Source organism: Chlorocebus sabaeus, chromosome 1 (assembly GCF_047675955.1).
Source record: "Chlorocebus sabaeus isolate Y175 chromosome 1, mChlSab1.0.hap1, whole genome shotgun sequence".
Taxonomy (NCBI): Eukaryota; Metazoa; Chordata; class Mammalia; order Primates; family Cercopithecidae; genus Chlorocebus; species Chlorocebus sabaeus.
In genome coordinates, this window is record NC_132904.1 from 12,209,661 (window position 1) to 12,233,916 (window position 24,256).

At 50.9% G+C, this 24,256-nt stretch overlaps 1 long non-coding RNA gene across 2 annotated transcripts; it reads right to left on the reverse strand.

Moving 5' to 3' along the window:
* Window positions 1-1,972: 1,972 nt before the first annotated feature.
* LOC140711713 (uncharacterized) lies at window positions 1,973-23,567 on the reverse strand. 2 transcript variants are annotated; one of them, XR_012093004.1, is made up of 4 exons: window positions 19,631-23,567; window positions 12,583-12,730; window positions 10,318-10,455; window positions 1,973-6,689 (listed from the first exon to the last, which is right to left on the reverse strand). It is a non-coding gene; the product is annotated as an uncharacterized lncRNA (long non-coding RNA). The 2 variants fall into 2 exon arrangements; XR_012093006.1 differs by having other exon boundaries at window positions 10,318-11,647.
* Window positions 23,568-24,256: the final 689 nt, after the last annotated feature.

Sequence of the window (24,256 nt, forward strand, 5' to 3'; positions counted from 1 at the left end):
TGTGACGCTCTGAAGGCTCTCAGCCGTACAAGAAGCCATTGTAAGCCAGGCACCGTGGCTTACGCCTGTAATCCCAGCACTTTGGGAGTCTGAGGCAGGTGGATCACCTGAGGTCAGGAATTCGAGACCAGCCTGGCCAACATGGGGAAACCCTGTCTCTACTAAAAATACAAAAATGAGCTGGGCACGGTGGCAGATGCCTGTCATCCCAGCTACTTGGGAGGCTGAGGCAGGAGAATCGCTTGAACCCAGGAGGTGGAGGTTGCAGTGAGCCGAGATTGTGCCACTGCACTACAGCCTGGGCAACAGAGCAAGACTCCGTCTCAAAAAAAAAAAAATTATAGATGAGGCACATTATAGATGAGGCGTAAAGTCTGGGGAGGTTAAGCAACTCACCTGCAGCTGTAGAGCTAGTGAGGAGCCCACAGACCCTCCCCTTCCTGCCCGGCTGGCCAAGGGCCATCCCAGGAGCTCTGCAGCCCCCATCCTGCCCTGGCCACCATCCCAGCTGTGGTGGGCACCTGGCAGTGCCTAGAAGGGTGAGAAGCTCCACCCACACTGTCAGTTCCCATTTCCACCACCTCCTGATCTGCCAGCAGTTGGTGCACTTCACCACCTCCTGTGCCCAGGTCTGCAGTCAGCTCCCCACTTGGGGCATGGAGCTGTGGGGCCAAGAAGTGTCCGTCTCCATTTCTCCCCACCGTGCTGAACTCCTGAGCATTCTTTTTTTCTTTTTTCTTTTTTTTTTTTTTTGAGACAGAGTCTCACTCTGTTGCCCAGGCTGGAATGTGGTGGCGCAGTCTCGGCTCACTGCAACCTCCACCTCCTGGGTTCAAGTGTTTCTCCTGCCTCAGCCTCCTGAGTAGCTGAAACTACAGGCATGTGCCACCAAGTCTGGCTAATTTTTGTATTTTTAGTAGAGACGGGGTTTGACTCTATTATCTATTGACTCTATTTTGTATTTTTAGTTCGAGGCGAGTCTCGAACTCCTAACCTTGTGATCTGCCTGCCTCGGCCTCCCAAAGTGTTGGGATTATAGGCAAAAGTCCCCGCACCCGGTCTGCTCCTGGGCATCCTAAGCTGCAGGTGTGGCTCCAAGGACTCTGGTTCATCAGTGCTGGTTTCATTCATTTATTTATTGAGACAGGGTCTCTGTTGTGCAGGCTAGAGTGCAGTAGCACCATCACAGCTCACTGCAGCCTCAACCATCCAGACTCAGGCTGTCCTCCCACCTCAGCCTCCCAAGTAGCTGGGACCACAAGTACACACCACTACGCCTGGCTAATTTTTATATCTTTTGTAGAGACAAGGTCTTGCTGCGTTGCCCAGACTGGTCTTGAACCCCTAGACTCAAAAGATCCTCCGGCCTCAGCCTCCCACAGGGCGGGGATTACTCAGCCCCCAGTGCTGGTTATTGCTGAGGTAGCCCAGACAGAGAAGGTTGATACCACAGTGAGCCCAGGCAGCTGGAATTGGAGTGGACAGAACAGCAATAGGAGACCCTCACACACCCAGGCTGACTTTCTCAGCATCTCTGTGCAGGGTCCCCAAACTTTTTGGCATCAGGGACCTGTATAAGGAGTGCATAAGAACAGGAGCGGTGGCTTACACCTGTAATCCCAGCACTTTGGGAGGCCGAGGTAGGTGGATCAGCTGAGGTCAGGAGTTTGACACCAGCCTGACCAACACACAGAAACCCTGTCTCTACTAAAAAAAAAAATACAAAATTAGCCAGACATGGTGGCAAGCACCTATAATCCCAGCTTCTCGGGAGGCTGAGGCAGGAGAATTGCTTGAACCCAGGAAGCGGCGGTTGCGGTGAGCCGAGATCGCGTCGTTGCACTCCAGCCTGGGCACCAAGAGCGAAACTCTGCCTCAAAAAAAAAAAAAAAAAAAAAAAAAAAAAGAGTGCATAATGTAGATCCTTCACAGTAGGGTTCATGCACCTGAGAATCTACTGCTGCTGCTGATCTAACAGGAGGCGGCACTCAGGCAGTAATGAAAGTGATGGGGAGTGGCTGTAAATATAGATGAAGCTTCTCTCGCTTGCCCTCCACTCACCCCATGATGTGTGGGCCAGTTCCTAACAGGCCACAGACCAGTACTAGTCCACAACCTGGGAGCTGGGGACCCCTGGGATAAAGAAACCAGCCCAGCAGTTAAGAATTTGAGGTTTGGGAATATACCATCCTGAGTTCAAGCCCCAGGCCCAGCACTTAACAGCCATATGACCCTGGGCAGATTGCAAAACTGAACTTCAGTGTCCTCCATAAAAACAGCAAAAATGGAGGCATTCTAGTTAAGGACTCAGGCCCAGCAGAACGACAAGAGTTCAAATCCCACCTTGAGCACTTATTAATTATGGGAGCTTATACAAGTTATTTTACTTTTCTGAGCCTTGGTTTCCTTGTCTGCCAAATGCAGATAATCTTTGCAGCAACTTCATGGGGTTTTGTGAGGACCAAATGACCTGGTGCCTGCAGAGTCCTTTTCTCAGTCCCTGGCATTTAGTAAGTGCCTAATAAGTTGTTGCGACTAGTGCAAACAGATGGGATTTGCTGGGACGTCACGAGAGCAGGTGCCCTGCCGGAAGGGTCTGTGGCAGGCCAAGCAGTGGAATAAGAAAGCCAAGCACAGGCCCATCTTCCCATAGCCAGGCAGCCCTGGGAATTGGTGGCTGAGGCCTGGGAGGGCTGCTTGTGACTGAGGTCCAGGGACTAAGCCACCAGGATGCCATTGACAGGTCCGTGGGGACAGCTTCGTTTAATGGGAACTGAGGCAGTGGGATGAGAGAGACAAAACCAGGCTCACATCAGCATGGGCCGCCTCCCAGCCTCTCAGCTACCTCTCCTGCTACCTCTCCTCTCTGGGGTCAGGCCTCCCTCCCTCAACTCCTGCCAGATGCCACTCTGTAAACCCTGGAGCTGTGCTCCCACGTCGCAATGCACCGCGCACACGAATTCCCCGAGGAACTTCTTAATGCGCTGATTCAGATTCAGCCGTGGGGGTGGCCCGAGACCCTGCATTTCTAATCAGCTCCAAGGAATGCGAGGCCACGCTTTGAGTAGCAGCATCTAAAACATGATATAAATGTAGGTCATGAACATTAATAATAATGTGGGGTGTGGAGTTACTACCTGATCTGACTCTAGTAGACTTTGGGAGAAGCCTGCCTAGGAGAAAATTCTCCCCAGAGGTCAAAAGGAACCCCCACCCCAGGTTCTGGGGGTGCTAGGATCTGATTTTGCTCCTAAGAGCAAAGACACAGGCAGAGGGTACCTTTCAGCTTGAGCCAGGTGGACAGTGGTTCCCAAACTGCAGACCACACACCAGCTGCACAGAAGTACTTGGCAATTCGTTTTTTGTTTGCTTGTTTGTTTGTTTTTTGAGATGGAGTTTCGGTCTGTCACCCAGGCTGGAGTGCAGTGGCACGATCTTGGCTCACTGGAACCTCTGCGCCCAGCTAACTTTTGTATTTTTAGTAAAGATGGGGTTTAACCATGTTGGCCAGGCTGGTCTTGAACTCCTAACCTCAAGTGATCCGCCTGCCTTGGCCTTCCAAAGTGCTGGGATTACAGGCGTGAGCCACTGTAACGACCGAATTTTTTAAAAATACAGATTCTGGGCCGGGCGCGGTGGCTCAAGCCTATAATCCCAGCACTTTGGGAGGCCGAGACGGGCGGATCACGAGGTCAGGAGATTGAGACCATCCTGGCCAACACGGTGAAACCCCATCTCTACTAAAAAATACAAAAAACTAGCCGGGCGAGGTGGCGGGCGCCTGTAGTCCCAGCTACTCGGGAGGCTGAGGCAGGAGAATGGTGTGAACCCAGGAGGCGGAGCTTGCAGTGAGCTGAGATCCGGCCACTGCACTCCAGCCTGGGCGACAGAGTGAGGCTCCGTCTCAAAAAAAAAAATACAGATTCTGAGTCACGAAAAGACAGATCCTGTATGACTCCCTTATATGAAATATCTAAAGCAGTCAAATCCATAGAAACAGAAGTAGAATGCTGGTTGCCCAGGGGCTGGTTGGGAGGGAGAATGGAAAACTGTTGTTTAATGGGTATGGAGTTTCAGATTTGCAAGATGAAAAAGTTCTGGAGGTCTGCTTTACAATGATGTGAATATACTTAACACTACTGAACTGTCCACTTAAAGATGGTTAAGATGATAAATTTTATGTTATATGTTCTTTTTTTTCCCCACCGTAATGATAGACAGAGACTTGCTCTGTCGCCCAGGCTGGAGTGCAGTGACTCAGTGGCTCCCGACTCACTGCAGCCTCTGCCTCCCAGGTTCAAGCCTCAGCCTCCTGAGTAGCTGGGATTATAAGTGCGCGCCACCACATCCAGCTAATTTTTGTATTTTTAGTAGAGACAGAGTTTCACCATTTTGGCCAGGCTGGTCTCAAACTCCAGGCCTCAGGTGATCCGCCTGCCTCAGCCTCCCAAAGTGCTGGATTATAGGCGTGAGCCACCATACTCAGCCTCATAATGATAATTTTTTTTTAAAAAAAACAGATTCTGGGCTAGGCTCCATAGCTCACACCTGTGATCCCAGCACTTTGGGAGTCCAAGGCAGGCGAATTACCAGGTCAGGAGTTCGAGACCAGCCTGGCCAATATGGTGAAATCTCATCTCCACTAAAAATACAAAAAATTAGCTGCGCATAGTGGCAGATACCTGTAATCCCAGCTACTCGGGAGGATGAGGCAGGAGAATCACTTGAACCCAGGATGCAGAAGTTGCAGTGAGCCACTGCACTCCAGCCTGGGAAACAGAGACTCCGTCTAAAAAAAAAAAAAAACAGATTCTGGCTCTAGCCCCTGAGATCCCATTTAAGTGCATCCTGAGTAGAGCCCAGAAACCTATTTTTTAAAATCTGCCTAGGGAATTTGGGTGCACAGCCAGGCTTGGGGACCACTGGCTACGGGGAAGCTTTCCCCCGAATATCTCTGGAATCTTTCCACCTCTCCCACCTCCACCTCCACCTCCGTCTCCACGGCTGCGACTCCATTCTGGACAATGACAGAAGCCTCCCGCGCCCTCTCCCTGCCTCTGTCCTCTCCCTGCCTCCGTCTGCCACGCGGCTGCCCCGGTGATCTTTCAAAGCACAAATTCGATCCTGTTGCGCAGCTCCTTTAAAACTGTTCCAATGCCTCCCGTTGCCCTCGGTACAAAATAGAAAAAAGCACAACCTTCTCAGCAGAGTGGAGTCAGGGATTCAGCTGTGCACATGGAGTATTACAACAGGAAGCCTTTGGAGCAGCAGAGGTCCGTGCAAGGGCCCCGGGAGCACCGGGGGCGGGGGCACAGATGAATTCTGCCAGGAAGAGAGAGGTGGTGGGAAGGCTACCCAGAGAAAGAGGCATTGAGCTGGGCCTTGCAAGTGAGCTGGCGTTTGTCAGGAGAGTAGGGTGAAGGCAAAAGGCGGTGGCAGCAGGGGTATTCCAGGCAAGGGGGATAGCATCTGCAAAGCCAAGGAGGTGTTGGGGAGTATGTCCCCCTCAGTGCAGGCAGGGGCTGGGTGAGCTGGGAGAAGAGGGAAAGGTGAGGGTGGGAAGAGGCAGTGAGCAGAGAGACTGTGAAAGTCCAGTTCAGCTGGGAAGCAGGGAGTGGGTAAGCCTCTCCATCACCTCCCAGAGCCATTCTGCCAGGGGCAGGTTACCAGCTTCAGGCCCTTGTCCTCACTCCCCGCCCCCACCCCACCTCCCCACTGCTTGGTGGGGGTCTTGGGCAAGGCGATCGGGTCAGGACGGGAACATGTTCCTTCTCTGCTCCCCCAGGGGCCCTATGGCTTCCACTATCACTCAGTTCATACCCTTGGCTCTCTGCCCTCTTCCCTCAGGGCCTGCCTGGATGCTTCTCCTTTCCCCTCACCCGTGTGTGTGTGTGTGTGTGTGTGTGTGTGTGTGTGTGTGGTGGTGTTGTTGTTGTTGTGTGAGTCCTGAAGGTCATGTGGTCACCCAGTCTCCGTCTTTGTCTGTCTAAAAGCTGGTATGGCACAGCGTGCATGTGTTTATGAACACATCCCTCCTGCCCGAGGGTTCCCAGCCCCAGGGTCAAGTCTCCCCGGGCCTTTCAAGGCTGTAAGAGGTGATTCTAGGGGCTACAGCAATAGACACCCAGCCAGAGGGAGCAGGAGAGCTCCAGCCCACAATTCCAGGGGCCCCACGGCCAGCCACCACCAGAGGAACACATGGCCTAAGTGAAAACAGAGAGCCTGCAGCACAGCCACAGTGCCTGACGTGGCTGAATTCCCCTGCTGCCCCGCTCAGCGCCCAGCACCAGCCTGACACCACCGTAGAGGAACTCGGGTGGGGCGCTGCATGCATTTCAGAAAGGGCCCCTTCGCCACAGTTAGAGCACAAATAAATGGGTCCTCTGGGGCTGGGGCTGGGGCTGGGATTCCCTTTGCAGCCCGCTTCCCCACTGTGGAGACCTCTTTCCTCCCCGCACCTTCAACCCTGCAATTCCTCATCTGAAGCAGAAACAAGGTTCCACCCAGGCCATGGGGCCTGGCCGTGCAGGTCAACCCTGGGTCCTGGTGGAGGACCAACTGGGTCCTGGTCCTCTCCCTGCTGAGGACCAACATCCGGTGGCACCAGCTGGGGTGGCATCACACAAGGGGCTCACACAAGGCTTCTGTCTTCCAGGAAGGAGATGGGAACAGAGATCTCCCTGCAAAGGCTGGAAAAGAAATCACGTCCCAGAATTGTTGGCAGAAGGTTAATTGGATGCATTTGTAAGCTTATTCCTGGGACAGGCGTGTTAATAGCACTAAAACATCTGAAAACTTCCAGAGCCACACGGAGGAGTTAATAGGCCTGGAGAGTCCAAGGTCACATTGACGCACCTCCCAGGAGTGGAAAGAGCAGTGGACCAGGAGTCTGACAGCCTGAACCCTTGACTCCTCACCACAGCTCGCTGTGGTCCCCAGGCAAGCCCCAGCCTCTCTAGACCTGGAAAACATTAGTGTGGAAGGCAGGTCGCCTGGGTCACCCGACGGAAGCCTCACTGTGGTCTTATATGATGATGTTATCATTATTTTTGTTTTGTGGAAGAGGAAACTGAGATTCCTCAAATGAGGTGGAATTTGCCACTGCTGGTGCTGGGATCAGTACTGGAGCCTGACTGCAGGCCAAGGGCTGAAATCACAGGGTCCCACAGGCCAGCCAGGGTGACGTTCCCTTGGTGTCCACTGGGAGGCGCCCTAGACTGCTTCTCCTAGTTGGCACCAGCACCTGCATCCCTCAGCCAGAGTGGTCTCCCCTGGGTGATCTCTGGGTAAGGTGGGACTGGGGGCTGCCAGCTCCTGGGGCAAGGTCAGGAGGCTTCCTGGTCCTCCCTCCTCATTCTAGCCATCCCCATGAAGGAGCCTCCTGCCCTCACTTTCCAAGGGCAAGGGAGGGAAGAGTGAGGTTTCAAACCCGTGAGGACATGGGGCCCACTGGTTCCCTTCCTCAGGCCCTTGGGGAGCCCATGTATCAGATTGGAGTCAGCTACAAATGTCAGAGGCTCAGAGAGGGTTAGTCACTTGCCCAAGGTCACATAGTCAGGTCCACCTGATTCTGAACACCTAAACTTTGTCCTGATTTAGGCGAGGCTCAGGGCAGATGTGGTGGAATTCTGCCGGTCACATGGCCCACAGCAGGCAAGAAGGTGCTGGTCAGCTAGGCCTGCAAGTCCCCCTGGTGTCAAAAGGGCTGAGTCTTGTAGAGGGGGTTCCTACAGTTGCTTGAGGGTCCACGGCTGGGTGCAGGTAGTCAGGACCGGGTATTGGGGCTCGTGAAAGGGCAGGAGGAGGCATTCAGCCAGCGGATGTCCTTGGCATCAGGGTCGGTGTCTGTATGTGAAAGTGGGCGTGCAAGTGGCGGATGGGGTGGAGACAGAGGGCTGTGGCTCAGGCCCAAGACCCCAGGTCATGCTCGCTCAGAATTCAAGTTTGTCAGCTTGTTAGAAGAATGAGGATGGTGACAGCCGGGGATCTGGGGAGGAGAGAGGCCTTTGGAGATGGGAGTTAGGGAGGCTGTGATTGGGGGATGTCGAGCAATGGCTTGAGGAGGTCGAAGGATTCAGCTTCCCGAGTGTTCCGAGTTGGTCTGGAGCTGACTGGGACCGGCTGGGCTGAGGGAGGGGAGGTGACAATGACATTGAGTATGGGGACACAGGGCTCTTCTTGCCCTGCTGGGCTTTCTGGAGGGTGGAGGACAACAGGAGGGAAGCCGAGCGTCCTGGGACAGAGCTTTGCAAAGTTACAGCCGGCTCCTGCCCTCTCTACCCAACTCTTGCAACAGGAACCCTGCCCTAGAGCAAGCCTGACCCTACTCAGACCCCTACCAACATAGACACCACCTAACCCAACCCGTTACTCAGGTCACCTCACCACAGCAGAGGCAGGAGCAGGCCCAGGGCTGGAGACAAGCCCATCCCCAGGCCCCAGGGCTCACAGCAAAGCCAAGGAGACAAGCAGCCACCAGGTGCACCAGATTAAGGCTGTCCAGGTAGGGGACTCCATCTCCCAGTAGACAGATGTAGCCAGGGGGACTATAGGGCTAGAGGAGCCGTCCTGGAAAATCCCAGCCCTTCCCTAGCAGGTCACAGAACCGGCTCTCCCAGCTGAGGCCCTTCCCTCCCAGCAACGTGTCCAGGGGCACCTGACTTGAACTATAAATAGAGGATGACGGAAGGCTCCGGAAGCCCAAGGGAGGGCAGGAGAAAGGGATTCTGATTCTCCCCCAGCGAGGCCCTGCAAGGTTGCACTGACAGAGCAATGCCTCAGCACTGGGTCTTCGAGGTTGGATAGGACTGCCCCTGGCATCGGAGGTCCAGGAGGGCCATTCAGGCAGAGGGAACAGTCTGGGGAGGCAAGGAATGGAGCAGGCAGGTGGCTCCAAGAGGCTGGACGCAAGCTGCACAGGGCTGTGGCAGTTCCTGAGACCCAGTGGTCAAGAGCTGTGAATGTCAGGCTAAGGGCTTTGTTCTGGAGGCCTGAATCTTGCTCTTAGAGTAAGAGGAGTTAAGAGAAACTCAAGTTGAGGAGTTAAGAGTAACACACAAGGCCGGGCACAGTGACTCATGGCTATAATCCCAGCACTTTGGGAGGTTGAGGCACTTGAGGTCAGGAGTTTGAGACCAGCCTGGCCAACATGATGAAACCCCGTCTCTACTAAAAATAGAAAAATTAGATGGGCATGGTGGCGCGCACCTGTAATCCCAGCTACTCAGGAGGCTGAGGCAAGAGAATTGCTTGAACCTGGGAGGCAGAGGTTGCAGTGAGCTGAGATTGTGCCACTACACTCTAGCCTGGCAACAGAACAAGACCTCATCTAAAAAAAAAAAAGTAACACACAAGAACATGTAACATACAAGAACAAGGTCACCTGGAGCAGAGTACCAGAAAGTATATGGCCATCTTTCCCACGTGGAATGGAGAAATACCAAGGTGTGCCAGAGACTGCTAACTATTCCCCAACATCTGTTCTCTGTCTTCTTTGCCACGGAACCCCGGTTTTTTGCTGGGCAAACAACCCCCTGAAATATAAGCTATATTTCCCAGCCTCCCTTATAGCCAGGTATGGCCATGTGTGTAAGTTATAAGAAGAAGTGCCATTCAGAGGCAGGAGGTTGCACCCTGTTACCTCTTCTCCTTTTCTGCTGGAAAGGAATATGCATGTGACTGCTCGAGCAGAAGCAGCTATCTTGGATCATGAGGCAGAAGCCCTATGTTAAGGATGACCAAGCCACAAGAAGGAATTGATCTGAGTTTCTGATGTTTGTGGAGCTGCCACACCAGCCCTGGACCAGAACCTCCAAATATTGTTTACTCAAGAGAAAAATAAACTTCTATATTATAGTTTACCACATAATTTCTTAAGTTTTCCTTCAGATGAACATAACCTAAGCACATACAGGTAAGGAATTAACCTCGAGAGCTCTTATACCACTGAAATAAATTCACAAACTAGACAAAAAAAGAAAAACCCCAGGGGCATTTTATACATCTTTTTTTTTTTTTTTTTTTTTTTTTTTTGAGATGGAGTCTCGCTCTGTTGCCCAGGCTGGAGTACAGTGGCATGATCTCAGCTCACTCCAACCTCCGCCTCCCGGGTTCAAGTGATTCTCCGGCCTCAGCCTCCCGAGTAGCTGGGACTACAGGCACCCACCACCATGCCCGGCTAATTTTTTGTATTTTTAGTAGAGATGGGATTTCACTGTGTAAGCCAGGCTGGTCTCAATTTCCTGACCTTGTGATCCGCCCTCCTCAGCCTCCCAAAGTGCTAGGATTACAGGCGTGAGCCACCGCACCCAGCCTTACCTCTTAAATAGTGAGAGGTATGCTCTGATTACATTCCAGATATCGTCTCTCATGAACTCTCTGCAGAACCTTCCTTCCAGGTGTAGGGATGGAAAAGGTGTGATACCTCTTCCATCATAAGGGTCACGGCCAACACTCCTATACCAAAAGACAGAGAGAAGTTAACAAGAGAAGAGCATAACAAATGTATTTAATCAAAATTTTACATGACACGGGGGCCTTCGGAAATGAAGACCTAGGCCGGGGGTGGTGGTTCACGCCTATAATCCCAGCACTGTGGGAGGCCGAGGTGGGTGGATCACTTGAGGTCAGGAGTTCAAGATCAGCCTGGCCAACATGGTGAAACTGTGTCCCTACTAAAAACACAAAAAATTACACAGGCGTGGTGGTACGCACTTCTAGTTCCAGCTACCCGAGAGGCTTGAGACATTAGAATTGCTTGAACTCGGGAGGTGGAGGTTGCAGTGAGCTGAGATCACGCTATCGCACTTCAGCCTGGGCAATAGAGCAAGACTGTGTCTCAAAACAAACAAACCAAAAGAAAAGAAAAGAAAAGAAATGAATACCCAGAGAAAACTGTACAGTACCTTTTTATGCAAAGGTTCAATGCAGAATGGACAGTCATATAGGAATGTGATTGGACCAGCCAGGCACGGGCTCTATACCTGTAATCCCAGCACTTTGAGAGGCCAAGGTGGGTGGATTACTTGAGATCAGGAGTTCGAGATCAGCCTGGCCAACATGGTCAAACCCTGTCTCTACTAAAAATACAAAAATTATCTGTACTTGGTGGCAGGCACCTGTAATCCTAGCTATTTTAGAGGCTGAGGCACAAAAATCACTTGAACCCAGGAGCTGGAGGTTGCAGTCAGCTGAGATCTCACCACTGCACTCCAGCCTGGGCAACGGAGTGAGATTCCATCTAAAAAAAACACGTGATTGGAACAAAAGAGTATGACTTAAGGGTAATAGGCCAAGGGAGGGAACTCAACGATGACTGTGTGTTCACATTCTTCTTGGCCTGTCTGCCAGAAGGAAAATATTCCTTATTTCTAGTATGGGGCAGGACCCCGCTGGAGCGAGGGTCTTACGGCCTACTATCAGACCAAGTAGGCTCAGAGAATTTCCTTATGACCAGCTCCTACACAGAAAGGCAGGGGAAGGTTAGAGTAATAGTTCTACTTTCTTTTCCTCCTTTTTCTTCTCCTTCTCCTTTTTCTTCTCCTTCTCCTTTTTCTTCTCCTTCTCCTTTTTCTTCTCCTTCTCCTTCTCCTTCTTCTTCTTCTTCCTTCTTCTTTTCTTGAAACGGAATCTTGCTGTGTCACCCTGTCTGGAGTGAAATGGCACGATCTTGCCTCACTGCAACCTCCACCTCCTGGGTTCAAGCAATTCTCCTGCCTCAGTCTCCTGTGTAGCTGGGACTGCAGGTGTGCGCCACCATGCCTGGCTAATTTTTGTATTTTTAGTGGAGACCGAGCTTCACTATGTTGGCCAGGCTGGTCTCAAACTCCTAACCTCACGTCATCCACCCTCCTTGGCTTCCCAAACTGCTGGGATTACAGGCATGAGCCATCACACCCAGCCCCCAATATTTCTACTTTCTATGACCTCCCTTAGGGAAGAGGAATTCTCATTTCTATGGCTGCTTTGAGGGAGAAAAGGGGGACAGGTCAGAGAGAGAGATACTGCTTCTGAGGCTGCTTCTGAGACCTTCCAGTCTTCTTTAGCTCAAAGTACTTAGCATCCCACAGCACCCAATACGGGGAAGGAAGTTTCAGTAGGATGCTTGAAAATGAGCTGTCTTTGTTGCAGATGACATGCAACATCCTATGACAGCGTGATTCCCATGCCAGGCCCCCCATCCAGACAGGCCTGGTTTTCTGGACCCTGTGACTCAGGGCCCCGAGAGCCACGGGCTCACAGAGGTCCCAGAAACTTTATTTGACCCCTTTGGCATCCCTGGATGGCTCCTTTGTCTCCTTTTCCAAAACACATGGTTGTGTGGTCTTATCCCGGCCACGATAACTACATAAGAACAAGAAGCTGCCGTTCACTGAAGACGCTACCGTGTGCCCCTACGAGATCAGCACCCTAGGAGCGGCCTGGACATGTGCCCTCTCCCCCTGGCTGAGACAGAAACTGAGGGGATGTGGCTCTTGGCTAAGGATTTAATGGAGCCCTTTTGGGGAACAGCCTTCTCCATGTGGAACTGAGGGAGCAGCTGTTAGGGGCCCAGGCACCGCCCTGCATGGTCATGCCACTTACTGGATCCGGGGCCCGCAGTGTCGAGAACAGGAGGTGGCTGGGGAATGTTTCCCTCCACCTTATGGCTCAGGCTCTGCTGCTCTGTCTCTGAGTCTTCTGTTTGCCTTCAGGAGCGGCTTGTGGTGTTCCCAGGGTATGGGGGTCCTGCCTGTGGAGGGAGATCTGCAGGTGAGCTAGGAGGGGCCCCCCAGATCCCTGACACTGCAAAGGCCCAACCCACAGCCTACCCCCCTTGCTGGGGCTGGAATGTCTTGGTCATTCCTCCTTACCCTGGTTGCTAGTAAGGTCCCTCCTGGTCCTGCCCCATACCCAGTGGGACGCACTTTCCAACACCCTATGGGGAGGGGACATTCACACGGGCAAGGCAGGAAGAGGTGGCAAGTTTGAGGTTAAGAGAGTGTGGGATGAATGAATGATTGGACCCAGAACCGCCTAGGTTTGATCTTGACTCCACCACCAGCTCTGGGAGCTGCCCAATAATTGTACCTCTCTGAGCCTCAGTTTCCTCATTTGGATAACAAGAAAACTCATAATACCTTCCTCCTAGGACTGTCATGAGTATTAAATGAATTAACACATGTCAAAGTTTAGGATGGTGCTGGCACATAAAACCTGCTCAAAGAAGAATAGCTGTTAGTATTAGTATCAGTGTTAGGATTATTGTTAAAGTATTATTATTATTTTTTTTTGAGACAGAGTCCTACTCTGTCGCCCAGGCTGGAGTGCAGTGGCGCGTTCTCAGCTCACTGCAGCCCGTGCCTCCAGGGTAGCTGGGATTACAGGTGCCCACCACCACACCTGGCTAATTTTTTTGTATTTTCAGTAGAGACAGGGTTTCACCATGTTGGCCAGGCTGATCTTGAACTCCTAACCTCAGGTGATCTGTCTGCCTCAGTCTCCCAAAGTGCACGGATTACAGGCATGAGCCACTGCACCTGGATTGTTACAGTATTTCAAGAGATCAACTCAAACTCAGTGAGCTCCTTAAGGGAAGAGAACTAGTTAGGAATTAACTTCTGAAATGCCACCCCAGATATGCTCTTTCTAGCACACACCTTGAAACGTTACTCCGCACCACTATAAAGTTATGTAATCACTCCAGCCCATCGGGAAGAGGGTCTCATCCTGTTTAGGGAAGTGGAAGAGTGTAGTGGTTTTAAGTGCAGACTTTGGGGCCAGACTGCCTGAGTCTGAATCTGAGCTCTGCACTGCTGGAAGTTTCCTTAACCCTCTGTTTCTTAGTTTCCTCACTGGAGGCATGGGAAGACGCAAGCACCTATCTGCGAGGTTTAAGTGAGATCATGTGTGCCTGGTGAGCCCTGGTGACGGCCTGGCATTGGTGGCACTGTGGACTAGGGGCTGGGTGCAGGAGGGTCGGGGCTGCCACAGGCCACCCCCGCTGGTGTCCCTAAGGGGTTGTGCCCAGGAGCTCCAGTGTGACCAAGAGGGGGAGGGTGGCAAAGTCACACCATAACTCCCTCATAGGCTCCTCTCCCCGAAGAGCTCTCAATGCAGGGGGGCCCGAGCGGCTGCCTCAGGTGGCCAGACAGGTTCAGGCTCTGTCTAGCTCCCTCCAAGCTGGAGGCTGCTGACTGTGCAGGGCACAGGGTGGGGCACACTGGTCCCCACTCGGTCATCTCATTCAAGCCTCCCTATACCTACCTCCAGGAGGCTGGCATTTACTGCCCCATTCTGCAGACAAGGGACTAAGGCCCAGAGACCCAGACATGGGGGTATCAATTCCAGGCCTGACTGACCCTGGAGTGGCCTCATTCCTCACCAGGACATCCTTGGCCTCCCTGCTCTGGGATGAAGCCACTGTCCTCCATCTCAGGTGCAGAGTCAGTCATACATACTTTCCCTCCCTCAGGTCTAACTTTCCACCCCAACTCACTTTTCTGTTCCCACTTGCTGGTTCCCCGCTTTCTCTATGTATCTGAAAGCTCACCCCTGTAATCCCAGTTCTTTGGGAGGCCGAGGCGGGCAGATCACTTGAGGTCAGGAGTTCGAGACCAGCCTGGTCAACATGGTGAAACCCTGTCTCTACTGAAAATACAAAAATTAGCTGGACATGGTGGTACACGCCAGTAATCCCAGCTTCTTGGGAGGCTGAGGTGGGAGGATCGCTTGAACCTGGGAGGTGGAGGTTGCAGTGAGCCGAGCTCATGCCACTGTACTCCAGCCTAGGCAACAGAGCGAGACTCAAAAAAAAAAAAAAAAAAGGTCAGTGATTTTTCATGCCTATGAACTCTGTCATGGAACCTCAGAGACTCACAGAGGTAAAAAGGAAGCCCTCCCTTCTAGAACTTGTCTGGGAGCTGGGGAGGAGGTTATGGTCTGGAGCAGACATTCTGTAGCCGGGGAGGTTGGAGAGATCTGCCCTGGAGACAGCCAGGAGGGCTTCCTGGAGATGGTGGACCTTGAGACAGGCTTGGAAGAGATGGGGCCTTTTGGCCAAAACAATTCATGAAAGGCAACGAGTGCCTGCAGACCTGGGATCAGATCTCAGCCTTGCTGCCACCTAGCTGGGTAACCTTGGTTCTGGTAATTAACCTGTCTTTGCCTCAATGTCCCCATCTGGAACAGAGGCATCAAGTCACTGATGAAGGAGTGTGACTTCATGGAATGAGCACTCAAGTGTGAGTCCAGAGGCCTGGGTCCCCACTGCACTGCTAACAGGTCAAGCAACGTGGATAATGGTCATGGCTGGGCTGATTGGTACTTGCTTGGTGCTGTATGCTTTACATATATTATCTCATTTAAATGTCACAGTCACCTTACTTGGGAGGTCTTCATTTTTCAGATGAGGAAGCATGTCCAGAGAAGTCTGGTGACTTCCCCAAGGTCACACAGTTGGCGTATGTCAGAGAGGGTGGCTGTCAGATTCTCGAGCTCGTGCCCCTAACATTCTGGACACTTTGACTGACGCTCCCTCTCAGGCTTCCCCATCATTAAAAAGGGCAGGGAGTGGGCAGGTGACGTTCTGCTCCATCACAACTCGCAGCCCAGCTGCCTACTGTAGCAGGAAGGGTCCCTGCTGGAGCCAAGTGCCCTCACCCGGGCCTTTTAGCAACTTCCCTGACGCCCCCACCCTCAGGATGGTGAGAAGTCGTGCCTGGGAGCGCTTTTCCTGCTTTTGAGAGGGTGGGGCCTTGGGGAGGGAGGAGCTGGGTCCCTAGTGCCCAGGTCTGCCGGCTAAATTTAGGTGCTGGGGCATAGAAGGAACAAGGGTAATTAAGGGGTGTGGTGTCACTTTCCAGCCGCCTTCACATCCCCTGAGAAGTCACACGCCATTTGGGAAGGAGCAAGGAGGCGTGGGTGATAGAGGGGAGGAGAGGGGAGGAATGATGGACAGTTGGAGCCGGAGGTGGGAGAAACCCACAGCTCCTCCACAAACCTGATGGCTGCCTGAATCACAGGGAGGCAATTTTCAGCCAAACACCCCGAGGGATTCCTTCAATTAAAACCATTCATAAATGGAAAATCTTGCCCTGAAGGTAGTGACCCCTGCCATTGGAAATGCTCTGCCCAAAAGGAAATCAAGCAAGCATTGATCAGGGGCAAGACGCAACAGGATTTACACGTATGTTCTCAGCAAGCCCTTGCAACAACGCTATAAGGAAGGTGTTATCACTCCCATTTTACAGAAGAGGAAACTGAAGAGTTAGCCTCCCAGGTTGCACAGCTGAGGCTTAGGGGAGCCAGGATCTGAACCAGGCAGGCTGGCTCCAGAGCCCGTGTGCTTAGCTGCAGGGTATAGCTAACTCTGGCCCACTGCAACACGGTCAGCTACCACTCTGCAATCAGAGGATTATGAAGAAGGTTTAAAGAAGGCTTTGCTGAAGAGATGAGAAGTCATTGTAGGTGGCAGACACTGCCTCTGTAAAGACGAAAAGGTAAGCCTGCCAACCCCAAAGTGCACAGGCTGATGTCAAAGCAAGCATGAACTTTCTGTGTTGGAGCCTTCACAATTGTTGCTTTATCCCTGTAAGTATCAAAATCAGACCTGAAGCCTGAGCACCGTGGCTTATGCCTGTAATCCCAGCACTTTGGGAGGCTGAGGCGGGCAGATCACTTGAAGTCAGGAGTTTGAGACCAGCCAACTTGGTAAAAACCCATATCTACTAAAAATACAAAAATTAAGACCAGGCACAATGGCTCACGCCTGTAATCCCAACACTTTGGGAGGCCTAGGTGGGTGAATCACCGAGGTCACGAGCTCAAGACCAGCCTGGCCAATACGGTGAAACCCCATCTCTATTAAAATTACAAAAATTAGCTGAGCATGGTGGTGTGTACCTGTATTTCCAGCTACTTGGGAGGCTGAGGCAGGAGAATCGTTTGAATTCGGGAGGCAGAGGTTGCAGTGAGTTGAGATGGTGCTACTGCACTCCAGCCTGGGTGACAGAACAAGACTCCATCTCCAAAAACAAACAAACAAACAAAAAACAAAAATTATCAGGTCATGGTGGCAGGCATCTGTGATACTAGCTACTCAGGAGGCTGAGGTAGGAGAATCGCTTGAACCCTGGAGGTGGAGGTTGCAGTGAGCCAAGACTGTGCCACTGTACTCCAGCCTGGCTGACAGATACCCTGTCTCAAAAAAAAACAAAAAACAAAAAACCAAAAAACCCAGACCTGAATCATCCCATTAAAATGGGCAAAGGATTTAAATAGGCATTTCTCCAAAGCAGATATACAAATGGCCCCTAAGCACACGAGAGATGCTCAGCATCGTTAGTCATGGTGGAAATACAAATCAACACCACAATGAGATACCCCTTCCCACCACTAGGATTGGCTACAGTAAAAAAGAAAGACAATAACAAGTGTGGAAGGGATGTGAAGAAATTGGAACCCTTGTGCCTCGTGCTGGGAATGCACAGCAGTGCAGTAGAAAATAATTTGGCAGTTCCTCAAAAAGTTAAACATGAATTACCATATGATCCAGCAATTCCACTCTTAGGTGTATACCTAAGATACCTGAAAAATAAGCCCACAAAAAAAAAAAAAGTGCTCCTATGAATCTGAATGTTCATAGGCTGGATCTCGGCTCACTGCAACCTCTGCCTCCCGGGTTCAAGCGATTCTCCTGCTTCAGCCTCGTGAGTAGCTGGATTACAGGCGTGCGCCACCACGCCTGGCTAATGTTTGTATTTTTAGTAGACTCGGGTTTCACCATGTTGATCAGGCTGGCCTCAAACTCCTAACCTCAGGTGATCTACCAGCCTTGGCCTCCCAAAGTGCTGGGATTACAGGCATGAGCCACTGCCCCCGGCAAAAATGGAAACAGGTTAAATGTCCATCAACTGATGGATATATCCATACAGTGCAATATTATTTGGCAATAAAAAGGAATGAAGTACTGATACATGCTACAAGATGAGTGAACCTTAAAAGCCTCATTCTAAGTGAAAGAAGCCAGACACATTTGATATAATTCCATTGATATGAAATGTCCAGAATCAACAAATTCACAGGAACAAAAAGTAAATGAGTAATTTTCAGGGCTTGGGTGTGGGAGGGAATGGGGAGTGACTGCTATTGGGTGCAGGGTTTCTTTTGAGGGTGATGGAAATGTTCTGAAATAGATACTAGTGATGAATGCATGACTTTGTGAAGATGTTAAAAACCACTGAAGCGTATACTTCAGAAGGGGGAGCTAAGGTACCCATAAATTACATGTGAATTATATATACATATATATCAATAAAGCTGTTATTAAAAAAACCTCCCAGACTCGTCTCTAATACTTGCAAGAGCACAAATGAAGACCCACATACCATATGTCTAAATATTTCAAAATCAAGCGAAGAAGCTGTTAAATAAAATATGTTCTCTTCTCTTACCTTGACAAATATACCTTCATAGTGGCACAATTGCAAAGCATGTGTAAAGCTCTGGTTTTTATATACTCGAAAGCTGGTGTGTTTGGGTATTCTGTTGAAGGGCTGGCTGTGTTTAGACAAGTGATCAAATAAAGACATACATAATTCATAAATTCTTATAGTTTTAGTCCATAAAAATGTTCAGGCCTTTATTTCACCAAAATTGCTAATTTGTGTTTTAGTGACAATGCCCATCCAAAAAGACTAAAGAAATAAAATATAGTTTTTATCCAAAAGGTAAATTATAGTAAAGGTAAAATTTTAAATATTTTTTAAAAGGTATTTTTCTAAAATATCCAAAATTATTTATTGAAATTAAAAGGTAAAATACAAATTATAATGAGTGTAATTGTTTTTGGAGACAGAGTTGTCACCCAGGCTGGAGTGCAATGGTGTGATCTTGGCTCACTGCAACCTCCACCTCCCAGACTCAAGCAATTCTCATGCCTCAGCCTCCCAAGTAGCTGGGATTACAGGCGCATGTCACCATGCTCGGATAATTTTTGTATTTTTTGCAAAGACAGAGTTTCACCATGTTAGCCAGGCTAGTCTTGAACTCCTGGCCTCAAGTTATTTGCCCACCTTGGCCTCCCAAAGTGCTGGGATTACAGGTGTGAGCCACTGCACCCAGCCTAGGGTAGCATTTTAAATCATCATTTTAAATTAAATCTGGGGCTGGGCATGGTGGCTCACACCTATAATCCCAGTGCTTTGGGAGGCCAAAGTGGGAGGTTCGCTTGAGGTCAGGAGTTGCTTGGGCCACATAGCAAGACCTTATCGCCACAAAAAATTTAAAAATTAGGCAGACATGGTGTCACACACCTGTGACCCCAGCTACTCAGGAGACTGAGGTGGGAGAATCACTTAAGCCCAAGAATTCAAGACTGCAGCGAGCCATGATCACACCATTACACTCTAGCCTGGGCTACAGAGTAAGACCTTGTCTCTAAAAAATAATCATTTAAAAAATATATTAAATCTGAATTTTTATTAATATTTTGAAATTGTAATAACATTTTATTAACCATTTTTAGAAAAATGACATATTAGCAATTCCAGTGTTTAACACTATATTAGTTTATTAGTTCATTTTCACACTGCTAATAAAGGCATACCCAAGACTGGGCAATTTACAAAAGAAAGAGGTTTATTGGACTTACAGTTCCACGTGGCTGGGGAGGCTTCACCATCACGGCAGAAGGTGAAAGACACATCTCACATGGCAGTAGACAAGAGAAGAGAGAGAATGAGAGCCAAGTGAGATGGGTTTCCGCTTATGAAACCATCAGATCTCGTGAGACTTATTCATTACCATGAGAACAGTATGGGAGAAACCAACCCCATGATTCAATTATCTCCCACCGGGTCCCTCCCACAACACGTGGGAATTACGGGAGTACAGTTCAAGATGAAATTTGGGTAGGAACACAGCCAAACCACATCAAACACCCATCTAGTTGGTACTGTAAATAATCAGTATCACACTTCATGCATGTTATATCTAAATTTATATACACAAATACAAGAGTAAGTGAATGGTTTAAACATTGCAAAAGGTTCCTCAGCTGCTATAGGCATCATTGTGGATATTGCATTAATCCACAAGACTCTGGAACCAAGAATTGGTACATGAAGAAAAGTTAAGAAAATGGACAGTTGACTCTGCCGAGAAAAGGCTTTGGTTTGCAAGAATCTACTGCATTTGAGCTCTCTGAGAGTGAAGATTTAACACGTTCATCTTAGGCTTTTCTCTCACATAAGCACTGCTGCCTCTCAAGTCTACCCTGTCCTCAGAAGCAGAATCTGTGTTTCAGCTCAGGAGTTGCACAACCCCCAAACCTTTATACATTCTAGACTTAGATCACCTTTCGTATCCAGGACCTAGAGCAAGAGAAGAGGAGAAGTGGTCCCCTGGGGTATGGATGGTGCTAGTCATGGGAGTGGCTGTTTAGGGCTGTCCTGAGCTGAGGCCAAGGATGCCTCTTCCCCTGGTCTGCCAGTGGGACGGAAGGAAAGTACAGCCCTTCCATGGGTCACACATCCCAGTGGATGAATTCTCAAGAGAGTTGCCTCTTTGGTCCCCTGACCCTACTGTCTTCTCTCACTTGTCCATCTGCCTACCAGCTGGCCCCAACACCCTCTTCCTCACTGGCTGTCCTGCCACCCCTGTCTGCCAAGCGTCAGCCTCAGCAGTGGGTAGAGAGGGGCTGCCCCTTCTCCCCAGCTGACAGGCAGATTATATAGCGGTCTGTCCCGGAAGAGGGGGTGACAAGGGTAATTACCCACCCACCAGCTAGCCACCCAGAGGAGCGGGCTCTGCCCTGGGAGGTTATGACAACAGGGGAAGGCTTCCTTCACCTCCCAATATGGCCAATGCCTCCCGCCTCCTGAAGGCTTCTGGGTGCTGGAGCTTTGAAGACGTCCAGCCCCCTAGTCCTCTAAAGGGGGCTTGTCAACCAAGCAGCCATATCACGTTGCGGGGCTGTAGAAAGAGTGCTGGCTGCAGCCTTAGGAGGCCTGGGTTCCAGTCCTGCTCCTGCTTTGCTGTGTGACCCTGGGCAAGTTATTTCCTCTCTCTATACTCTGGTGCCCTGATATATAGAGGGGCCTGGCTGGGGGATGACCAGCTCCAAGCCCCCTCCATTGTGTAACAGTGCAGACCCTGTTGGTTGCCCACCAAATTCCTTTTCCCTCCCTCCCTACTTGCTGACCAGATTCCAATTTTGTACAGGGTTGCCACATTCCCCCACCTCACATCCGTATAAACAGAAGTTGATGGTGTGGGATTTCAGGAGAGTTTTCACTTTTAAAAATAAGGGGCAGACTGGGCTCATAGGGTTTCTTTTGGTCCTAACTTCCATTTTTCTTGCCAGGAATCTGAACGTGAAGTCTGGAGGTACAGCAGCCGTTGTGGCACCATAAGGTTGAAAGTCAACATCTAAAGCTCTGGGAGCAGGAAGCTGGCGTCTTGAGGCCAGCACACTGGCTCTGGGCAGCTTGCCTCCAGAGTCCTTGTTACGTGAAAAAAGAAAGCCCTGAAGTGTTTAAGTCACAGTTTTTGGGTTTCCTTTGTCTTGGGACCAAATGTGCTCCTCATAGACACAGATTAGAATCTGTCTGTGGGGTGTGCTGGGCGCAGTGGCTCACGCCTGTAATCCCAGCACTTTGGGAGGCCGAGGCGGGTGGATCACTTGAGGTCAGGAGTTCAAGACTACCAGCCTGGCCAACATGGGGAAACCTGGTCTTTACTAAAGTACAAAAATTAGCCGGGCGTGGTGATGTGCCCCTGTAATGCCAGTTACTCTGAAGGCTGAGGGAGGAGAATCGCTTGAACCCAGGGGGCGGAGGTTACAGTGGTTGCAGTGAGCCAAGATCGCGCCATTGCACTCCAGACTGGACAACAGAGTGAGACTCAGTCTCAAAAATTAAAAAAAAAAAAAGGAATCTGTCTGTGGGGTGTCTCCATTGCTCTAGGCCACTTTAGGATGTTTGGACTTGTGCCTGGAAGGTATTACTATTATTATTATTATTATTTTGATATGGAGTCTTGCTCTGTCACCCAGGCTGGAGTGCAGTGGCGTGATCTTGGCTCACTGCAACCTCAGCCTCCTGAGTAGCTGGGACTATAGGCACATGTCATCACGCCCGGCTAATTTTTGTGTTTTTAGTAGAGACAGGGTTTCACCTTGTTGGTCAGGCTGGTCTTGAACTCCTGACTTCAGGTGATCTGCCCACCTCAGCCTCCCAAAGTGCTGGGATTACAGGTGTGAGCCACCGCGCCCGGCCGTACACATTTGTTAACCTGTTTGCACATCTCCATCTCCCCCTTGCTCTCTTGTAAGGCCCTGCAGGTCTAGAACGGCGTCACTCACTGTCTCAGTGTCCCAGGGCTGCCATCACAACATACCACAAACTGAGTGCCTTGAAACAACAAAGCTTGATTGTTTCCCAGTCCTGGAGGTCACACATCTGAAATCAGACATCAGCAGGGCCATGCTCCCGTCGAAACCTGCAGGGGAGAACCCTCCTTTGCCTCTCCCTACGTTCTGGTAGTTGGCTCGGTTTTCCTAGGCTTGTGGATGCATCACTCTCATCTCAGCCTCTGTCACCACTTGGCATTCTGGTGTGTCTGTGCCTTCACAGGGCTGTCTTCCCTCTAATCAGAAGGACACCAGTCATATTGGATTAAGGGCCACCCTACTTTAGCAGAACCTCACCTTAATTTGATTACATCTGCAATGGCCCCATTTCCAAATAAGGTCATATTCTGTGGTGCCGGGAGTAAGGACTTCAACATTTCCTTTGGGGGGATATAATTGAACCCATGACTATCTGCAAGACATCCTCAGCACCTGGCACAAGAGATATCTGCGGGATGAACAACAGATACAAATAAATAGATCCTTCTGATTGTGAGCCCCCAGGGGCAGGGCTCAGCACCCCATCTCTGTGTCCTGGGCCCTAGGTCAGAGCCTGCTCTCCTGAGGGCAGGTAGATGGATTTTCATTTAGATGTATCACAGGGAGTCTGCCCAGCCAGCTGGCTGACCAAGCCACCCCTGATGAGAGTCCTCTGGCCGGGGCTGGGGGTGGCCCAGGGAGGGGTTTTCACCCCTCAAAGGTGCAGGCCTGACTGCTGAGCCCAGAAAAACTGACAGCTGGCTCAGTACCGCTGCCACTCAGCACAGATGGGGCAATCCCCAGGGAGATGTCACAGGCAGCCGGGGGCGACTGATGTCTTGGTGACACTGCTAATCTGGGGCCCAAGCTGCCCTTGTGTGTGTGCGTCAGGCTGACTTGCAGTGGGGGTAGAAGGGGTCCTGGCTGGGAGGGGGCAGCAGATGCAGAATCAGGGAAGAGTGGGCTCCTCCTGCATGGGTTGGGGAGGGGAGGGCAAGCTGGGTTCTGCAGGGCCTACCTTCCCGTCCCCCATGCCAAACAGCCCCTGGCCACCACCATCTGCCCCCTCTTCCCCTTCAAGGCTCCAGGATCCGGTGGCCAGCCTGGCTGCACTCAGGGAGCTGGAAGGGGAGGAAGGACCAAGGCAGCAGCCGTAAAGGTCAGCAGCCCTTGGGGCTGGGAACATCCATGATGCAAATGTGGAATTTACACTCCTGGAGTGCCTGTTGGCCAGCCTCCTGCCTGTTTCTATGCCAGCCAGCAGCCTGGGCAGCACAGGCACAGCAGATGTTGTGGGCCCTGGCTGGAGCGGACAGCTCTGGGACTCCCCACTGCTCTGCACACCTCCCCAGTAGAGCCCTGATGTGCATGGGGGAGTGCCTCGGTGGGACTGGGCAGGTCTGCTCCAGCTGGATGAGCGCAGTCCATCCTATGGGTTGCGGGCTGTCTGCCTGGGATCTCCAACCTCAACTCTCCTGGTTCCACGGCTGAAAGGGCCAGACGTGGGGAGAACAACTAGACACTAACCGTGCCCTTTCCCATTCATCCTGCTCCACCCAGCTTCTTTCCAAGACCAGTTCCATTCAATGACTTTCCTGATCTTCACAGGGACTTGGGATGAGGGGAGGGAGAGGCAGGACCATGGAGCACTCCTCTGTGCCAGGGGTTTTCCTTTAAACCTCCTAACAGCCCTGCTCTTATCCTCCTGCTATTCCAGGAGAGGAAACTGAGGTTCAGAGAAGAAAGCCTCCTGACAAGATCACACCCCCAAAGAATGGCAGAGCCGGGACTTAAATCCATGTCTCTATCATTTCCTACAGCTCAAGGAGCTGACTCTAATCTTTACTCAGTACCCACCGTTCCTGGCCACCGTTCTGCAAACTGCTT